At 48.7% G+C, this 18,191-nt stretch overlaps 1 protein-coding gene and 1 non-coding gene across 11 annotated transcripts in view; one reads left to right on the top strand and one right to left on the bottom strand.

The window, feature by feature from the left end:
• Positions 1–18,191, top strand: part of TENM4 (teneurin transmembrane protein 4) — an 826,321-nt gene that overhangs the window by 356,054 nt on the left and 452,076 nt on the right. The gene's annotated exons all lie outside the window — the stretch shown is intronic.
• On the bottom strand, positions 7,408–7,480 carry TRNAE-CUC. The gene has a single exon. It is a non-coding gene; the product is annotated as a tRNA-Glu (tRNA).

Genomic DNA, 18,191 nt, shown 5'->3' with positions numbered 1-18,191 from the left:
CCGCAAAGGTTTAATGAAGGAGTGAGTGAGTAAGTGAATGAACAAAAGCATCCTTGCTCACTTATACTTGGGGAAATTTCTCCTCTTTCAAGTAGCTACACTTTGGAGCTAGACAGATTGGTTAGAATTCTGCCTTTACCACGTGCTAGCGGTGTGACTTGGGGACATTATTTGACTCTATGGGACTGTTTCCTAGTCTTAAAAGAGGGATAATAATTCATAGTTCATACAGCTATCTCGAGGCTTGAAGAAAGAGCATACGTGAAACATTAGCACAGTGACTGCTGCTGCGGCTGCTACTAAGTCACTTCAGTCGTGTCCGACCCTGTGCAACCCCAGAGACAGCAGCCCACCAGGCTCCCCCGTCCCTGGGATTCTCCAGGCAAGAACACTGGAGTGGGTTGCCATTGCCTTCTCCAGTACAGTGACTAGAATCTAGGTAATCTCTAAAAATAATATAACTTCTTGATTGTGGTTTTCAGATCTTGAGATGTCAAGGAAAAGCCAAATTTCAACAGAAAAGTTGCCAACTTTGTATTTTGCTAAGTAAGCGGATAAAGAACACAATTAGCATATTGTCACACAGTTAATTGATAACGGTAACTAGAGTCTGCCCAGAACTGAGCTAGTTCTCACAACCAGCCAGCTACTTGATTACCTCACTCTTGCAGAGAGCTGCCAGGGTCAGCCCTTTACCTGTCTGGTTTAGATACACATTTGCCAAAGTGAAGTTTGGGAACTCCTTTAAGTCAACACCAGAAGGTTGAAACTAGCTGGGGGAGGAGGGCAGGAGATAGGTACTGACCGGCCTGGCCTGCTTGGCAGGACCCTCCAGCTCTGCCAGATGGAAATGTCTCAGAACTAGGAGTCAGAGGAGGTAGGTGTAGCCTCACCTCTCCTTCCTATTTACTATGTGGCCTTGAACATGTCCCTTCTTTGCCGTGAGCCCCAGTTGACACCTCTCTAAAATAAGGGTTACTGCAATAGCCATGCTGGGCCAGCCTCTCAAGGTCACTGTGAAGACTGGGTCCCACAGAGGGTGGAACGCGTGTGATAGCCTGTGATATGCTGTTTACATGTGAAGGATCAGCAGCTCTCTGAAATCTGAGTGCAGTGAAGGCAGTCGAGGCCAGAGCTGGGAGGGGCAGGGGCAGAATCAGATTTCGAGGGTGTGAACCCTAGAGGATGGTGAAGTCCATGTTGTCACACCCCCTTTGTTCCCGGGCTTCCAACCTGGAGGGTTTTACCCAATGACAGACTGGATTTGTGGGGGACACAGGTGACATGAATTATAGGGAAGCGATGACAGAAATGAGAGTTCCAGATGAAACCAAATTCTATTCATTGGTTTTACACTAGTTACTAAATATATTGAGAGGGAGAAAATAGTGATTTCACCCTTTTGAACTGAAATTGGGGTTACTTAGTGGCTCACGCCTGTGCTGTATTAAGCTGTGGGTTGAGTTGGGTATCATTACAAAATTGAATTATAAATTGCACTTCACTGGCATGTGCATGTATATTTATTTCAAGAGACAACCTTTCAAGGTAGTTCAACCTTGCAAGATAGTCAATTTAAAAAAAAAAAAGTGTCTACCATAACACTGCTGCAACAAAGCCTGCAATTGCTCAGCCACTAGCTCTGCGGGGCTATCGAAGTGGGGCTTAGGGCCTTTGCAGGGGTGCTAAAGCCATGGGGGACTTTACAAATCTCTCCAAGTAGACAGGAGTTGCCCACAGGATGGAGGGAAGCCAGTCTCCTTCTCAACCCCCTCTGAACCTTGCAAAGTTCTTGTGCACGGTGGGGTTCCTCACCTGAAAAGGGGTTCCATTCTTACTATCTACCCAAAGTCTGATAGTAAGCTCATATTGCTTGGCCCAATAATAACACATTAATGGACATAAGTAAAGATATTTGTACAAAGATGCTCCTTTGCAGCACTGCCTGACATAACCAGAGGACAGGGACAAGCTCAAAGCTACCTGCAAGGGCTGATTAAATCCAGTAGGGTCACTGCATACAGGGAAATAGCATGTCCCCTTTAGAAACAGGGGTGGCCACCCAGGCATATGGATGTGAAAGGTATCCGTGATTTTGTAAGTAGAGAGGGGAAAGCAGATTAGAAAGCAATATAAATAGATTGCATCTTAAAAAAAAGTATGTGACCACACACCCATGCAGAAAACACCCAGAAAGGTATTAATTGTGATTCTCCAAGTAGTGGGGACACAAGGGTCTTTATGATTTCTTTTAATGCTGTTCTGTGTTTTAGGTTACTCACAAAAATTGCTTAAGTACCTACTAGAAAAACATCCTCCCTTTGGAATAGCTTACAGGGTTGTTGGGAAGAGACAGAGAATCAACAAGTACACAATTAATTCCTAGTGCTGATGAGTGCTGGGAAGAAAATGAGATCGTTAATTTGAGAGAAACTGACTGGGGGAGGATGAGACCAAATTTAGCAGGGGTGAAGGCAGCTCTATGGAGAGGCTATTTAATGAGTCCTGTAAAATAAGAGAGATGCCCCGAGATGAAATCGGGGCCAGGGGTGTTCTAGGAAGGGGGGACAACTAATGCACAGCCCCTGAGATGGAAAAGAATTTTGTACAATAGCCATATGTTATTTCTATAGTCAGAAAAATAATCGTTCAGATCTGTTCGATCAATTCAAGAAAATATAGGACATTTCTGAATCTTCCGGTTGCAGGGGCTGGATCAGAAAGCAGGAGCAGGAAGACAGTGAGGCACTGAAGAGGGGGCCCTCCAGCTCCCTTGTTGAGTGATACCCTAAAGGGGAATCTCCCAAGAGGCCAACTCACGTTTGCCTCGCTCTCCTTGAGGCCGTGTTTCCCCTTTATGTTTTGATGTTTCTGAAAGCAGAAAGTGTCTTCTAGGCAATGTGTCATTTAGACACATTGTGCTCTGTTTTCTTTTTCTCAAAAGGACTACCACTGAATTGATGATGTCCTTACAACTGCTGGTGTCTTTGGACTGATGAAATAACAGTGATATATGCAGGGGATGCTAAGAAGACCAGCCTTGGGAAGCAGAAGGACCTTGGTGGAAATCGATGCTTCCTCCTAGAGGGGGAGCCTGGTGGGGCCACAAGGATGGACTGTGTCTTCTCCATCTCTGTGCCCCGCCTCCAAGCACCAGCCGTAGCCACGCCCTGTGCAGGGCCCCGGGGTGCAAAAATGCCTACCTCGTGTCCCTGATGGACTCTCAGGGAGTAACTAGAAAGGGAGAGGGGCCTGTAACCAGCCAAGTACAGCTGTACTGTGTAAATACCAGGATGAGGAGAAGCTCTGGAAGCTGGGGGAGCCAGAGGTGGTACCCTTGACTGCTTGGGTGGGAGGGGGAAACTGCTAAAGAGATGCCTGGGCAGACAAGGCTGGAAGGGCATCCAAAACAAAGGGACGGAGGCACAGGCCAGTGTCTGCAGGTAATGGTGTGGAACAATGGTGGCCAGGCAGGGTGGGCACAGACAGCACCCCTCCTCTGGAGGCTCTCCTGCGTCTTAGATGCGTGTCAGAGGAACTGGAGACGTGGAGAGAGATAAGCCAAGAAGTGACATGGTGACATACCACGCTGTCCAATCTAGTAGCTGTCCGTCACAGGCGGCTATTTAAATTAACTAAAATTAAATAGCCTTTTTAAAAAGCCATGAGAATACTTGAGAAAAAAGTTAAATTCAAACCTCAGTTACTCAGTCGCACTGGTCACCTTGGCAGATCTCAGCAGCCACATGTGACTGGTTAGAAATGTGGACAGTGCAGATACAGAACGTGGATCTTGGCAGAAATTTCTTCTGGATGGTACTGCTTTCAAAGGATCCCTTGAGGATGGGTGGGTGGGCAGATGGACAGACAGAAGAAGTAGCAACGACCATGGTGCTTACTGTGTGCCGGGAACCACCTAAGCATTGCTCATGTGTTGGTCCTTGAACCCTCACCACGCCCCACAGAAACAAAGACAGGTCCACTCGGGGGACAACTCCGGGGACCATTTATCAGTATTTATCAACCTTTTCCCTAATCAGATTCTGGCTTCATCTGAATCCTGGCTCCTATTGCTTATGTTTTCAAAGAGTGTTGGAGCCTTAGCTTTGCTAAAAAGGTCACCAACTCAACAACTCATGGTTGGCCAAGAAGGTGCTAAGTGGGCATCCTCCAAATTTCATGAGCGCCATGCATCCTTGCCAGGAAGTCCCTCCGAGTATTTGACCCAGGCTTCCAATTAATGACAGCCACTGTTGGCCTGTTTCTTCTGTTTAATATTTTCCCCCACAGAAAATGGAGGGTGTAGCATACTAAGGAGAGGTTGTACCATCTACTTCTGCTTCACTGACTACACTAAAAGCCTTTGGCTGTGTGGATCATAACAAACTGTGGAAAATTCTTCAAGAGATGGAAAACCAGACCACCTTACCTGCCTCCTGCGAAATTTCTGTGGAGGTCAAGAAGCAACGGTTAGAACCAGTCATGGAACAACAGACTGGTTCAAAATTGGAAAAGGAGTACATCAAGACTGTATATTGTCACCCTGCTTATTTAACTTCTATGCAGAGTACAGCATGTGAAATGCAGGCTGGGTGAAGCACAAGCTGGAATCAAGATTGCCGGGAGAAATATCAATAACCTCAGATATGCAGATGACACCACCCTTATGGCAGAAAGTGAAGAGGAACTAGAGAGCCTCATGATGAAGGTGAAAGAGGAGAGTGAAAAAGCTGGCTTAAAACTCAACATTCAATAAACTAGTATCATGGCATAAATTCCCATCACCTCATGGCAAATAGATGGGGAAACAATGGAAACAGTGAGAGACTTTATTTTCTTGGGCTGCAAAATCACTGCTGATGGTGACTGCAGCCATGAAATTAAAAGATGCTTTGCTCCTTGGTAGAAAAGCTATGACCAACCTAGACAGCATATTAAAAAGCAGAGACATTACTTTGCTGACAGATGTCCGTATAGTCAACACAATGGTTTTTTTCATTGGTCATGTATGGATCTGAGTGTTGGACCATAAAGAAGGCTGAGCGCTAAAGATTTGACGCATTTGAACTGTAGTGCTGGAGAAGACTCAGGGAAGTCCTGTGGACAGCAAGGAGATCCAACCAGTCCATCCTAAAGGAAATCAGTCCTGAATATTCACTGGAAGGACTGATGCTGAAGCTGAAATTCCAATACTTTGGCCACCTGATGCGAAGAACTGACTCATTGGAAAAGACCCTTTTAGTGGGAAAGATTGAAGGCAGGAGGAGAAGGGGATGACAGAGGATGAGACGGTTGGATGGCATCACCGACTCGACGGACATGAGTTTAAGTAAGCTCTGGGAGTTGGTGATGGACAGGGAAGCCTAGTGTGCTGCAGTCTGTGGAGGCGCAGAGAGTTGGACACTAATGAGCTACTGAGTAACAGCAACAACATAGTAATATGGGCTTATTCTGTACTAGGCACTGTTTCAAGCACTTTCCAGACTCACTCATTCAGTCCTCATAAGAACTCTATGAGTTTTCCATCATTTCCCCCATTTTACACATGAGAGAACTGACTGAGTCTTGGAGAGGTGCCATAACTTGCATAAAGTCATCCTTTGTTCAGCTAGTAAGTGGTGGTCCTAGGATTTGAACATACACTGTCTGACCCTGGAGTCCAGTTCGTAGCCATGGCGCTCCCATCATCAATCTTATGGAACTAGAAGACAGCTGCTAAGTGTTCTTTCCACCTGTTTTGGCTGGGGTGGTATGAGAACTTGATTCTGTTCCAGAAAACCTTGGCTGAGTGTTATGCCCAGTCATAACACAAATGCCTCACATTTGGAGGGCCCTTTATGTCATTTTTTGACTACTTCTCTGCCAGGAGTGGTTATAGCAGTGGTCATCCTACAGTTATATCATGTTTTCTGGTTTACAAAGCACCTTCATTTGCATGTTCTCACTTCCTCCTCACATCAACCCTGGAGGAAAATGAGGTGAAAACTACAGTTTGTTCAATTTAATACAGGGAGACCAGAGAAGTGAAGGCTCCTGGTCGGGATCACTGCGTCCCTCTGGGATGTAGTTGTTTCTCAAATTCTGCTACCATTGGTCAAAGTTACAAAGTCAAGCCAGCATAGGGGTTGGAAAGCCATGACCCTGGGTGCCAACACTGTAGCACGCCAAGGTCAGGACACAGTCTAATAAGCAGAAGTCGTTTCAGAAGAACTCAGAACCTCCACTTACATTTCTGAGATGTTGCAAGACACAGCAAGCCCACAGCAAAACTCTGTAAAGCCTGCCTTCTCTGCATTCCCTCCACTGCACTTAGAGACAATAGCTTCTCCTATGCCTCTTTTACAATAATTTCTGTGAAATTTTTCAATAATAATACTCTTTCATAGTGAAGAATATTTATAATAAATGTGTGTGGTTTAAAGAATAATGATAAACCTTCATATCCTCACCAGCTAGCTTAAGCAACAGAACATGATACTGCCTTCAAAGTCCTGGGGGCTCCTTCTCAGCCCCTCATCCCAAGGAACTGCCGTCAATGTGTGTTCCCATTTTGGTCTGGCTTGGTCAGCTCCAGCCACTTTAACAAAACACTGTAGACTAGTTATTTTATAGACAGAAAATTTATTTCTCAGAGTTATGGAAGCTGGTATAATTTCCAAAGTCAGAGCGCTGGCAGACCCAGCGTCTGGGGAGAGCCCACTTCCTGGTTCGTAGACAGCCTTCTTTTCACTCTAACCTTCAGTGGCAAAAGGGGTGAGGGAGCTGGGATCTCTTTGGTAAGGACACCAATCCCATTCATGACCTGATCACCTCCCAGAGGCCCCATCACCTAATTCCATCACACTGGTTGCAACCTATGAATTTTGAGGGACATCAGCATTGGTTTATCGAAGGAGGTAATGGCACCCCACTCCAGTACTCTTGCCTGGAAAATCCCATGGACAGAGGAGCCTGGTAGGCTGCAGTCTGTGGGGTCACAAACAGTGACTGAGCGACTTCACTTTCACTTTTCACTTTCATGCATTGGAGAAGGAAATGGCAACCCACTCCAGTGTTCTTGCCTGGAGAATCCCAGGGACGGGGTAGCCTGGTGGGCTACCATCTATGGGGTCGCACAGAGTCGGACACGACTGAAGCGACTTAGCAGCAGCAGCAGCAACAGCATTGGTTTATAATGTAGTCCTGTAATTTTTTAAAAAAGTAAATATAATATGGTCCTGGACCACTTTCCAACCCTTTCAGAGGGCCCAGGTGGAATCTTTTTTCAGTTAAAAGAAGTAGAAGATTAGGGACATTAGTGCACACACATTGAGAGGAGGTGGGGAAAAGCTTCCTCGTAAATTTTTTTGTTACTTTTATTTATTTATTTGGCTGCACCGGGTCCTCGTTGGGGCATGTGGGATCTACTTCCCCGACCAGGGATTGAACCTGGGCCCCCTGCATTGAGAACACAGTGTCTTAGCCACTGGGCCACCAGGGAAGTCCCTGTAAGCTTATTCCTGGAGCAGTTTGTCACTGTGCCACCTGAAGCAAAGCCTCTTCACCGTGCGGACTTCTGACCTTCGAAGGGACTGGGGTTTCCAATGGTTGTCATTTATTCTAAAGATACTAACTGAGCACTTGCTGTATTTCAAGCAGTGTCCTAGGTACAAGGATGTGGTGGGGAAATCCCTGATCTCCAGGAGTTTACTGTCTGGGAGGGGTCTTGCCCCTGCTCCACCCCTGTCTCTCCATTCTCCCTTTGTCACTGACTTACTCATCTTCAAATCTTGGGGTGGGGATAAAATCTGTTGATAAATATCAAAGTGCTTGGAAGACCTGCGGCAGATCCTGGCTGGCTTGCTTGTAACCAGTGCAACCCCTGAAATGAGGTGTGTGGGGCACGTGAAGGGTCTGGGGCTTTGGGGACTCACACCTGCAGTTACTCCGCTCTGCCACTAGATGTCAGTGCTTTGTCGGAGGGGATCAGGGAGCTTAGGGTGATGTGCTTTTAGACTAAAGTGAAAAGTGCAAAATAACTGCTTACTGTGACCTAGTCGCTGATCTGCTATATTTTTATGTCATTCAATGCTCATAGAAGCTGTCAGAGTTAAGCATTGCTCACAAAAACTGTCATCCCCATTTTACAGGCAAGGAAACGGGGCGCTGGAAAGGGGTATAAGTGTCAGTCTCACTTTTCTGATGATCCAGCGGATGCTGGCAATTTGATCTCTGGCTCCTCTGCCTTTTCAAAATCCAGCTTGAATGTCTGGAAGTCCTCGGTTCACGTCCTGTTGAAGCCTGGCTTGGAGAATTTTGAGCATTACTTTACTAGTGTGTGAGATGAGTGCAATTGTGCGATAGTTTGAACATTCTTTGGCATTGCCTTTCTTTGGGATTGGAGTGCAAACTGGCCTTTTCCAGTCCTGTGGCCACTGCTGAGTTTTCCAAATTTGCTGGCATATTGATTGCAGCACTTTCACAGCATCATCTTTTAGGACTTGAAATAGCCCAACTGGAATTCCATCACCTCCACTGGCTTTGTTTGTAGTGATGCTTCCTAAGGCCCATTTGACTTCGCATTTCAGGATGTCTGGCTCTGGGTGAGTGATCACACCATCATGGTTATCTGCTTATATTGTACAAATTAAACAGTTTAATAAACCATTTTTATCTATATCATCTAATTCAATCCAGACAGTTATCCTTTGAGGGAGCTTTTAATCCCCATTTAAGGATGGGGAAAGTGAAGGTCAGAGAAGTTCACTTATTTCCCAAGTTTTGGAGCTGGGATTAGAAACCAAGTCTTTCTAGCTGCAATACCATGTTCTTTTCATGCTGAAATTGCCTGGAGATGATAAGGATGGCCTTCATAATGTTTTTCAATGGCTACGAGATACGACTTGTTAACTGCATTTTGCAGATAGAGCGTCTGAGCCCCAGAGGGGACCAACCTGTCACTTGCCCAACCCACCACAGCTGGAAGTGGGAGAGATGGGGATGAATGCAGGCAGCATTCCACAAGTCCGTCAGTATCTCTTTCTGCTTCTCTCACTGATGGGAGTGAGAGAGCACCTCTTTCCTAGAGGGATGGGGGCAAGTTTGAGATGACTGTCTGCTGACTCACCTGTAGGGTGAGTGCTCCCAGGACATCTGTACGCAGGTGACGGTAGGCAGGACCCTGCTTCTTACCTGGAGGTTCCCTGTCTGTTTGTAGTGGAGAACAGCACACAGCCAGGTGCCTTGCTTGAAGCAAATTCCAAGGGAGTGATGAGCAGTTGGGGGAGGAGGCTGCCAGGAGCAAGAGGCCAGGTGAAGGGTCCTGGGGGCAGAACCATGTTTGACATTGAGGAGAGGGGCGAATCACGAGAGATGAGCGGAGCAGGGGGTGATGTGATCAAACAGTGTATGTGAAAGATGACTCTCACTGAGCCAGGGAGGGTGGGAGAGACATGGGAAACCCACGCAGAGGCTTTGGAAGGTGCAGACCCAGGGGTCTGGGCAGCCCGGAAGGACAGCAGACGATCCTGAGGACAGTGGATCCTGTGAGTTGAGAATAACCCCCTGAGTCTTGGTCGTGATGCTTGGTTCTTTGTAGCCTTCATCAGTTATAGGATAAACCCCTCCCTTCTTCTCTGGGCTCAATCTGTAGCTACCAGTTCAGCTTACCTTGGATCACCATCTTCTTGGTTTCACTAAGTTATCTGCATAAATTTAGGTTTAACTTGCTTGTGGTTGGTCTGCTAACTCAGAATTGCAGTCCAGGCGGTGTTCATTCATGAAAGCCTCTTCATGTTTTATATCAGATTTGAAAGGCAAAGGAACTTGTCATGTAAGCCCAATGAGGAGTTTCTGGGTGAGAAATATCATCTACTGTAAACCTGAAGTTGCCAAACGGTGTTGAGCCAGATCCACACATTCACTCTCCTATAATGTCTTGGAAATGCCACGCTGAGTGTTGATTTTTCTATTCTCAGCTTACAGGGCAAAATGGCGTTCACTTTTCCTATTTATTTTTGGAGAAAGTTCAGGACGAAAGAAGGAGAAATTCCTTTGGCATATTGCAAAGAGGACAAAAATACAAGCTGACTTTTGTGTGGTGAAAATGTGGGAAATTTCAGTTTCCGAGTGTCCGTGCTGGAGGAAGCAGGCTGAACTTTGAGTCTTGGTTCCTCAGGGCCTCGACCCAGAGGAGGGAACAGCTGGTAGGTGTGAGCTGCACTGGAAAGTCAGCAGGTAGTATATGTTCGAAAATTCAGCTAGGGGCTCCTTCCCGGGCCTCCAGGGTCATGGACTCCAGCGGTGAGAGAGATGCTGTCTTAGTCAACCTGACATGCCCGAAGGAAAGAAAATCTCTGCAACTGGTTAACTCCTTCAGCATGGTTGGAAAAGGCAACACAAGGTAGTGATGGGGCTCCAGGGCTCCAGGCCTCTAGACCTGTGCCAGGGACGCAGCCTGCCCTTCGCATGTCAGCCCACCTCTGTTTCCTCATCTGTAAAGTGGGGATACTTAGAGCCCTGTTTCAAGAATCATTGTGAGGACTCTATGAGATGATGAGTCACTCTTTGTCTATTGTTGGTCACTTAGCCATGTCTGACTCCTTGCAACCCCATGGACTGTAGCCCGCCAGGCTCCATGGGAATCTCCAGGCAAGAATACTGGAGTAGGTAGCCTTTCCCTTCTCCAGGGGATCTTCCCTGACCCAAGGATTGAACTCGGGTCTCCTGTATTACTGGCAGATTTTTTGCCACCTGAGCCAATAGGAAAGCCCTTACTCTTTACTTAGCATGTACTAAACAAATATTAATAATTGCTAATATTAGATTTGTCACTGAAACTGTATTTAAGCATACCCAGGAACAAATTAAAAGTGCATGTGCGTGTGTGCATCTTAAAATTGGTCTTCCAAAGAAAAAGATTTAAATGTGTGAGAAAGGAACAAATTGTTCCCTTAGAGACTGGGATACCCTGGGAAGTTTCCTATAAGTTGCTGAGACCGTGTATTCTCCTTGCCAAGATATTCCAGGGAACAGGGGAGAAGCTAGCCAGTGGCCCAGCTGTTGGCTTTACAGGGCCCAGGATCCATATGTTTGGCTGGGTTTGTCCTTCTGGCATCCCAGCCTTGGGGGCGGGGGGTTGCACGTCCCCAGGAGCAGTGGTCCTGGGTGCCTTCCAGACAGCTGCTTTGCTGAAAAATGGAACACAGGGGAGGTCTGAGACTCACCAGAGGAAGGGCGGAATGGAGCTTTCCTGGCTTGGGTGGGCCTTGTAAGCAAGTGATCCCAAAGCCATGGAGGGGGAGGGGAACTCCCAGGGGTGGTGCCCATTGCACTGGAAGTCAGTATTGACAAGCTCCATCTGGGAACCGCCCCGGCATCAACAGCACCAGAAGTTTTACCCAGCACTTTGGCAGTACATCATCCTAGTTCATCTTCTCGTTGAGTTGGCAGGCCTTTCTTAGTGACTGTGGACTCCGGGTCAGCCCTGGGCTGGCCACCAGGGGAAACGGGATGGTCGTGACAGTAAACAACTTGTTGATTTCTTCCCACAAGCCAGCCTGGTGCTGGGTGCTTCCCGGGGATGATCCTTGTCACAGTAGGTCTCTGAGTAGGTAAGCCGTATCCCCTGCTTTGAAGAGTAGCAATAGAGACCCAGAGAGGTCATGTCCCCTGCGTAAAGTCACAGCTGGCAAGAAGCAATGCTGGGATCCAGATCCAGGCTCTGACTCTAAATCCACACTTGTAACCTCTACCATATGTGTGGTTGCCCTGGCAACATCTGGCAGAGGAGCCGAGATGGCCTTCACAGGGTACATCATACACCGTCTCCGGGTGAACCCAGGCTGGCCTGTCTTAGAGGCTAGCTACTGTGATGGGAACACAGAAGGTGAGTAGCAAATATCACCAGCTGGGGCCCCTCTGAGCTTCTGCAAATCAGATAAAGATACTTTGCCAGAATACTGAAATAAGTTGTCATAACTGGGTGTTTCCTGGTACCTCCTAGGTAGATGTCTTTAAAGAGCAAGAAGGACTAGAATTGCTTAGCCCTGGGAAGTTACAGCTCCAGGGAGCACTGAGGAGCAGTTTGCCCCTCCCGTCAGGAAGACAGCCCAATAACTGTCAGGGCCTCAGGCGGGAAGAAAGCTCCAGAGGTCGCCAGGCCCATAGCTCTCCTGGCAGATTGCAGCCCGGGTGTCTGCCCTGGCAAGGCAACTCATCATGTTTTATAAACTTCCCAAGGCTGGATAATAACCGCCTCCTCTCATCACTCATTCTAGTTTATGAAAGAGCTCGAAAGAGTGTAAAGGAATGTGTACTTCCTCTTAAAGATAGAAGTTGTAAGTTTTATTTTTGTTGGTCGAGAAAGACTTGCTGAGTGCGGGGCGCCGCCCAGGGAGGCAGGGTGTGACAAGCAGGCGTTGGTACTGGAGCTGGGTTCCCGTTCTGTCCTGGGCACGTCACTTGACCCCTCTGAGCCTCCACGTCCTCCTATGAAAAGGGGAGAGTCCTGGCTCCCTGGAAAGGGTTGCCATCAGGAGTAAAGGTTGGCTCTAGGGCTGCAGCTGTCGGGAGCTTCTTGACTGCAGCCCAGACCCCATTTTTCCAAGAATGGCCTGGCCCTGCTTCCTTACTGTTCTCCACATCCCCCATCAGACCGGACCAACAGTGCCAGCTGATCCAAGATCCTGGAGATGACACGCTTCCCGCCAGGCATGGCTGACTCTAAGCCTCGTGCTGCAGTGGGGAGGGAATCGATGTAGCCCCGAGCCGGCTCTGAGCTCAGATCCTCTGACCCACCCCTCTCTGGGCTAATGCACAGCTTAGAGCTGGTGCAGGGCCTGCTCTGGGGCAGCCTGGAGCCGCTGGCAGCCTCGTAAATCAGGCCCCGGCCTTTGAAGCTTCCGCAGGCTCCTGGGAGAGCCTGAGAAGCTTGATCTTCTTGCTGCAGGCTCTCCTCCCCCCTGGTCTGGAGTCTGCAGGGTGACTGGGGCCTGATTTACCGAGGTCGCTGAGAGCAGCAGCCCGGCCTGGGAGAGGAGGCCCAGGGAGGAATGAATCTGCCCTGTGACCTGGTCTTCGGTCCAGGGAGACCGTGGGAGCCACCCTGAAAGGGGGGTTACCTCCCTCTGGGCCTGTGTGGGCGACACCCCACCCCCTACCCCTACTGGAATTTGGCCCTCCTTGCTGGAAAGATTCATCTCTTCCCTTTGGCGTCCCTTCAGACAAGACGGGGAAATGAAGGGGCTCCAGAACCGACTTCTAGAGGAGAGAAGGTGAGGCAGGGGGTCTGGATTTGGAGTCCGATCCAGGGCCCCAGGGCCCAGCTCCAGCATTTCCTAGGTGTGTGGCCTTGGACAGGTCTTCTCACATTCCTGAGCTTTGGTTTCTTTCTGTTACTTGGGGTTAATAAACGGCACTGGTGTGGAGTTGCTGGGACGGGTAAATGAGCCAGCAGATGTCAGGCCCTCTGCACCGTGACCTGCACATCCTCCGCTCTCCGACGAGGTTCTCCCAGCTCCTTTCTCCTTCCTCCGTCTGACCCCCAGGCCTGACTCCGGCTCCACGCCTGGGTCACTGTGCCGGCCTGTGCTCTCCAGGCAGGGATCTGTGAGTGACTCTATTGGACCAGCGCTGGAACTCTCTGTCACTCCCCGTTCAGGAGCTGCTATCCACATGTGGCTGTTGTACTTTTGAAATATGGCCAGGGTGACCAAAGGACTGGCTTTTGTCTCATTTTGGATTAGAAATTTAAAGGTAACGCACTGCAGGTGACTCTCAGTCCAATTACGATATTGGACGGCATAAGTCTGGACCATGAGGAAGACTGACTTGCTTGGCACTGACTTAAATATGTGTGACCTTGGGCAAGCCATGTCACCTCGCTGCACTTCTAGGTTCCTCATCTGTAACATATGGGCTGTTGGTACAACTGCATGAAGCTATGAACTGTGCCTCATTCATAGACACACATGTTCTTTATGATCATTTCGTGTTTATTGAGCTGAGAACAGTGAGGGAGAGGGCACGATCCCCTATCTTTGGGACATTGTGCAGGTGTGATACAGAGATGAGTGGGCGATTCTAGTCCTACCCCAAGTTTTTTCTGATGTCTAAGTCCCAGGTGGCGCTAGTGGTAAAGAACCCACCTGCCAATGCAGGAGACGTAAGGGATGTGGGTTCCATTCTTTTGGTCTGGAAGATCCCCTGGAGGAGGGCATGGCAACCCACTCCAGTATTCTTGCCTGGAGAATCCCAGGGACAGAGGAGCCTGGTGGGCTGCAGTCGATAGGGTCGCAAAGGGTTGGACACGACTGCATCAACTTAGCATGCAAGCGAGTCCCACTCTGGCTGGGGCCTCCCTCTGCTCTGCTCTGAAGACTTTCCCGGTAGGGACCATAACTGCTCAGGGCCAGCATCTCCCCGTGATTTTCCATCTTAGCAGCTTGACTCCCAGAGTTTGTCATCAGGCAGCATCTTGTTAGAGGCTGTAGCCACCCTGCAGGAGAGAGAGGATGGGGCCTTGAGTGGGGGGGGCGCCCCAGGTTTGTAGGGTGGGGGCGAGGAAAGTGGGTCCTCTCCACCATCCTTTCAAGGTGATTTTTAGTCCTCATACCTGTCACTTCATGGTCCCAAGATGGCTTCCAGAGCATAGATGCTCTCACCACATTTAAGATGAGAATTGGGAGATAAGTAGTGTCACTTGCAACCCTCCCCAAACCTCCCTCTGCCAGTGGACTTCCTTTTCCGTCTGATTGGCTAGAAGTGGGTCACATGACTATCATTAGCTGCAAGGGAGGCTGGCAAATGGCAAAGAGAAAACAGGCTTCTCTTGATGGCCTTAGCTACATCATGGTTTGTTGCCCAGGGCTGAGCACGTGGCTTTCCCAAACAAAACTGGGCTTGCATTACCCTGGGAAAAAAAGGGTCTCGGGGTGGGCCACTAATACTGCCTGCCTCGGTAATATTGCACAATTAGTATAGCACTTTACCATGACTTTTGATTTATGATTTTTCAAGTTTTAAGAGAGCATAGCAATTGGAACCCCCATATTACAGATGAGAACAATGAGGCTTTGAGAGGTAAAGTGGCTTAATGGGCCAGTAAGCACTAGATTCTAGTTGTCCAGACCCTCTAGCTGCCTCTTGTGGATTGGAAAAATGACCCCCAATGAGGGCAGGGACTAAAAGTCACTGATATTTGTACCCCAGGTATCTACCTCAATGGCCAGCCATAAGTTAGGTGTTCTGTAACTATCTCATGGATGCATTTATGAATGTATCACTTTAATTTATTAGTCCTCATGCCTGTTACTGAGGATTTTAATTCATTAACTAGATCCAGAGTGCATGGGATGGGAGTAACAGGAGTTGGCCACCTACTTTTCCTTAAAAATAAAGAAGCATCGTCCCTTTCCAGGCCTGGCTGCATGCCACTTCCTAGCACCCATGCAAGGCCTGTGATAAGACTGAGGCCAGGCTGAGGGGACCCCTCTCGTGGGGAATGGTTCACACACGTGACTCAGCCTCCTGACGACTCAGTCCTGAGGCCTTGAGTGCCCCCTCAGGGGACAGTAAGAAAGTCTGTTGGGAAAGAGAGATGAGGAGTGGGAGCCAGTAACCGTGTGCCTAAAGAGTAAAGCTGCCTGGCTCCATCGACCTTGATAATGGTGCAGCTCAGCAAACATCACATCCATTACCACAAACCTGTGTTAAGAACTTGAACTCGTTATTTTAAAGCCAAGCTGGCCCACCAGACCAGGTGCTCCTCAGAGCAGACTCTGAATCCTGACTGCATTCCCAGTGACTGGTAGCACAGGGATGGGGTACTAGATTAATGTTAGTCTCTCAGTCGTGTCTGAGTCTTTGCAACCCCATGAACTGTAGCCTGCTAGGCTCCTCTGTCCCTGGGACTTTCCAGGCAAGAGTACTGGAGTGGGTTGCCATTCCCTTCTTCAGAGGATCTTCCCAACCAGGGATCAAACCCGCATCTCCCGCATTGCAGGTGGATTCTTTACCATCTGAGCCACCAGGGAAGCCAGGGGTAGAGTAGTTGGCTATAAAGAAGAAAAAGGACCAGCCTTTACCTCCAGGACTCATTGTCTTTTGAAGGAGACAGTGAAGTGAAGTGAAAGTCGCTCAGTCCTGTTGGCCTCTTTGCGACCCCATGGACTCTACAGTCCATGGAATTCTCTAGGCCAGAATACTGGAGTGGGTAGCCTTTCCTTTCTCCAGGGGATCTTCCCAACCCAGGGATTGAACCCAGGTCTCCCACATTGCAGGTGGATTCTTTACCAACTGAGCTACCAGGAAAGCCCTGAAGCAGACAGACACCCGCCTAAATGACAAAGACAGATTCCAGCACCCTGAGCTGTCGAGCAGACACGCAGGCACTGGGCTGGGTGGGGAAGTGATGGGGCCACTAGTAGGCTGCAGGTGAGAAATCCAGGAGGATTTAAGTCTGACCTCCATGAAAGGAGGGCCTTGCAGCTGGCAGCCAGCGGGGGAGGGTAGCCTGGAGAGAAGGCCCCGTGTGTACCATGTGTCCGAAGGCTTGGGAGTGGAGGGGACAGGTGGGCAGGGGAGACTGGCATTGAGTACAGTGTGTTTGAGAAAAGGGGGTGGAGACGACGCAGGTACCAGCAGGTATCAGGATGTGAAGGGCGCTGCTGACATCTTACACTCCTGTACTCCTCAGATCCCAATATCATGGGACTCACCGGGGGACCTAACTGCAGGTTCTCATTGAACAGGTCTGAGGTGGAGCCTGCGATTCTGAATTCTAGTAAACTCCACATCATGCTGATGCCACTACTCTGCGGCTCGAGCTGCTTTGAGTAGAAATGCTTTAGGCAATAGAGAACCACTGAACGTTTTGAGCAGCAACATGACTGTCATCTGATTTGCTTAGAAAAATCACTCCAAAAGCAGTGAGGAGGCTTCAGCAAGGTAGAAGTATGCAGACAGGGTGAGAGATTTATTTTTTTCCATATCTGTAACACCTAGGATGGTGTCTGGCTCATATCAGATAATCAATAGATATATGTAAAGGAGTGGATTAGCCATTTATGATAGAGCTTTTACGTGAGAAGACCGAAAGAATAGATGATTCAAGTTATCCTAGGCAAATAAGCCAATATTATTTAAAACACTGCTTCAGGCCAACAGATTGGGAATGTGTCTTAAGGCAGTGGTTTTCTACCTTGTTTCTGGCCAAGGATCTGATTGCTTAAATGAAACCCTAAGTGGAGGCCCAATATGTGTGTCAGATAAACAATAATTAAGTGCCCTGGTTGGTGCAGAGGGACCCTGGACCTCACACCTCACTCCTTCCCCTTTCTTTCCTCTCCCGGTGACTGGCAGATTCTTGCTGCATCATTCAGACTCTGGAAAGCATCAGGTGCCCCCACGAAGCCAGCCCAACACCTCCCCTGCCCACAGGTGGGTGAGGTGGCCCTTTGGAAAGATTATGGATGGAGGTTATTCTGGCTTGGTTTCCCTCCTAGACAGTGCAGACCTGCAGACAAGGACCATTCAAGAAGACCACCTCGGAATCCTCATGCCTGGGACAGGGACCTGGGCAGACGAGGCACTCAGGGAGGAGTGATGGGCAGAGATAGACCAGTGACCCAGCAAGTCCCAAAGAACAGGCTTAAATTCTCAGAGCCCCAGACACATAACCCTGTCCCTTCCAGGCAGCAAAGATAGTGTGGGCAGTGGAGAGGTGCAGAGGATGGAGCTGAGATTGTAGAGTAAGGCAGTTCTGGGTTCAAATCCCACTCAGGCACTCACTGACTGTGCAACCTTGGATAAGTCACAAGCTTCTCTGGGCCTTGGCTTCTCATCAATCAAACAGAAGTAACAAGTCCTCCAGCGGCGAGATGCAGTGGAGAAGGAGTGGGTTCGGGTGCAAGCAGCACCTTCTAACCCAGGCAGCCCTCCTACACGCCGCGGCTGTCGCCGCCCACAGCCTGCCTTTCTTGTGCGCACGTGTCTGTATGTTGCATTTAAGCAGAACGCATCAGTCACGCTGACAAATCTCTCTGCCCCCGGGTGGTGTTCCTAACCAGTTAGAGGTTTGGCATTTATTCTCAACTGCTTGTTGTTATATTTTTCAAATAGCCAAGTATTTAAATATCATCAGTCTGATTGCTCCTAGAGATTTGTAGCTCTTGTACTGTGCTGGCGGGTGTTCCAGACGGCAGCTGCAGCTT

Source organism: Cervus elaphus, chromosome 2 (genome assembly GCF_910594005.1).
Source record: "Cervus elaphus chromosome 2, mCerEla1.1, whole genome shotgun sequence".
Classification (NCBI taxonomy): Eukaryota; Metazoa; Chordata; class Mammalia; order Artiodactyla; family Cervidae; genus Cervus; species Cervus elaphus.
Note: the sequence above shows the minus strand (reverse complement) of the source record. Positions and strands in the feature narration are given on the sequence as shown.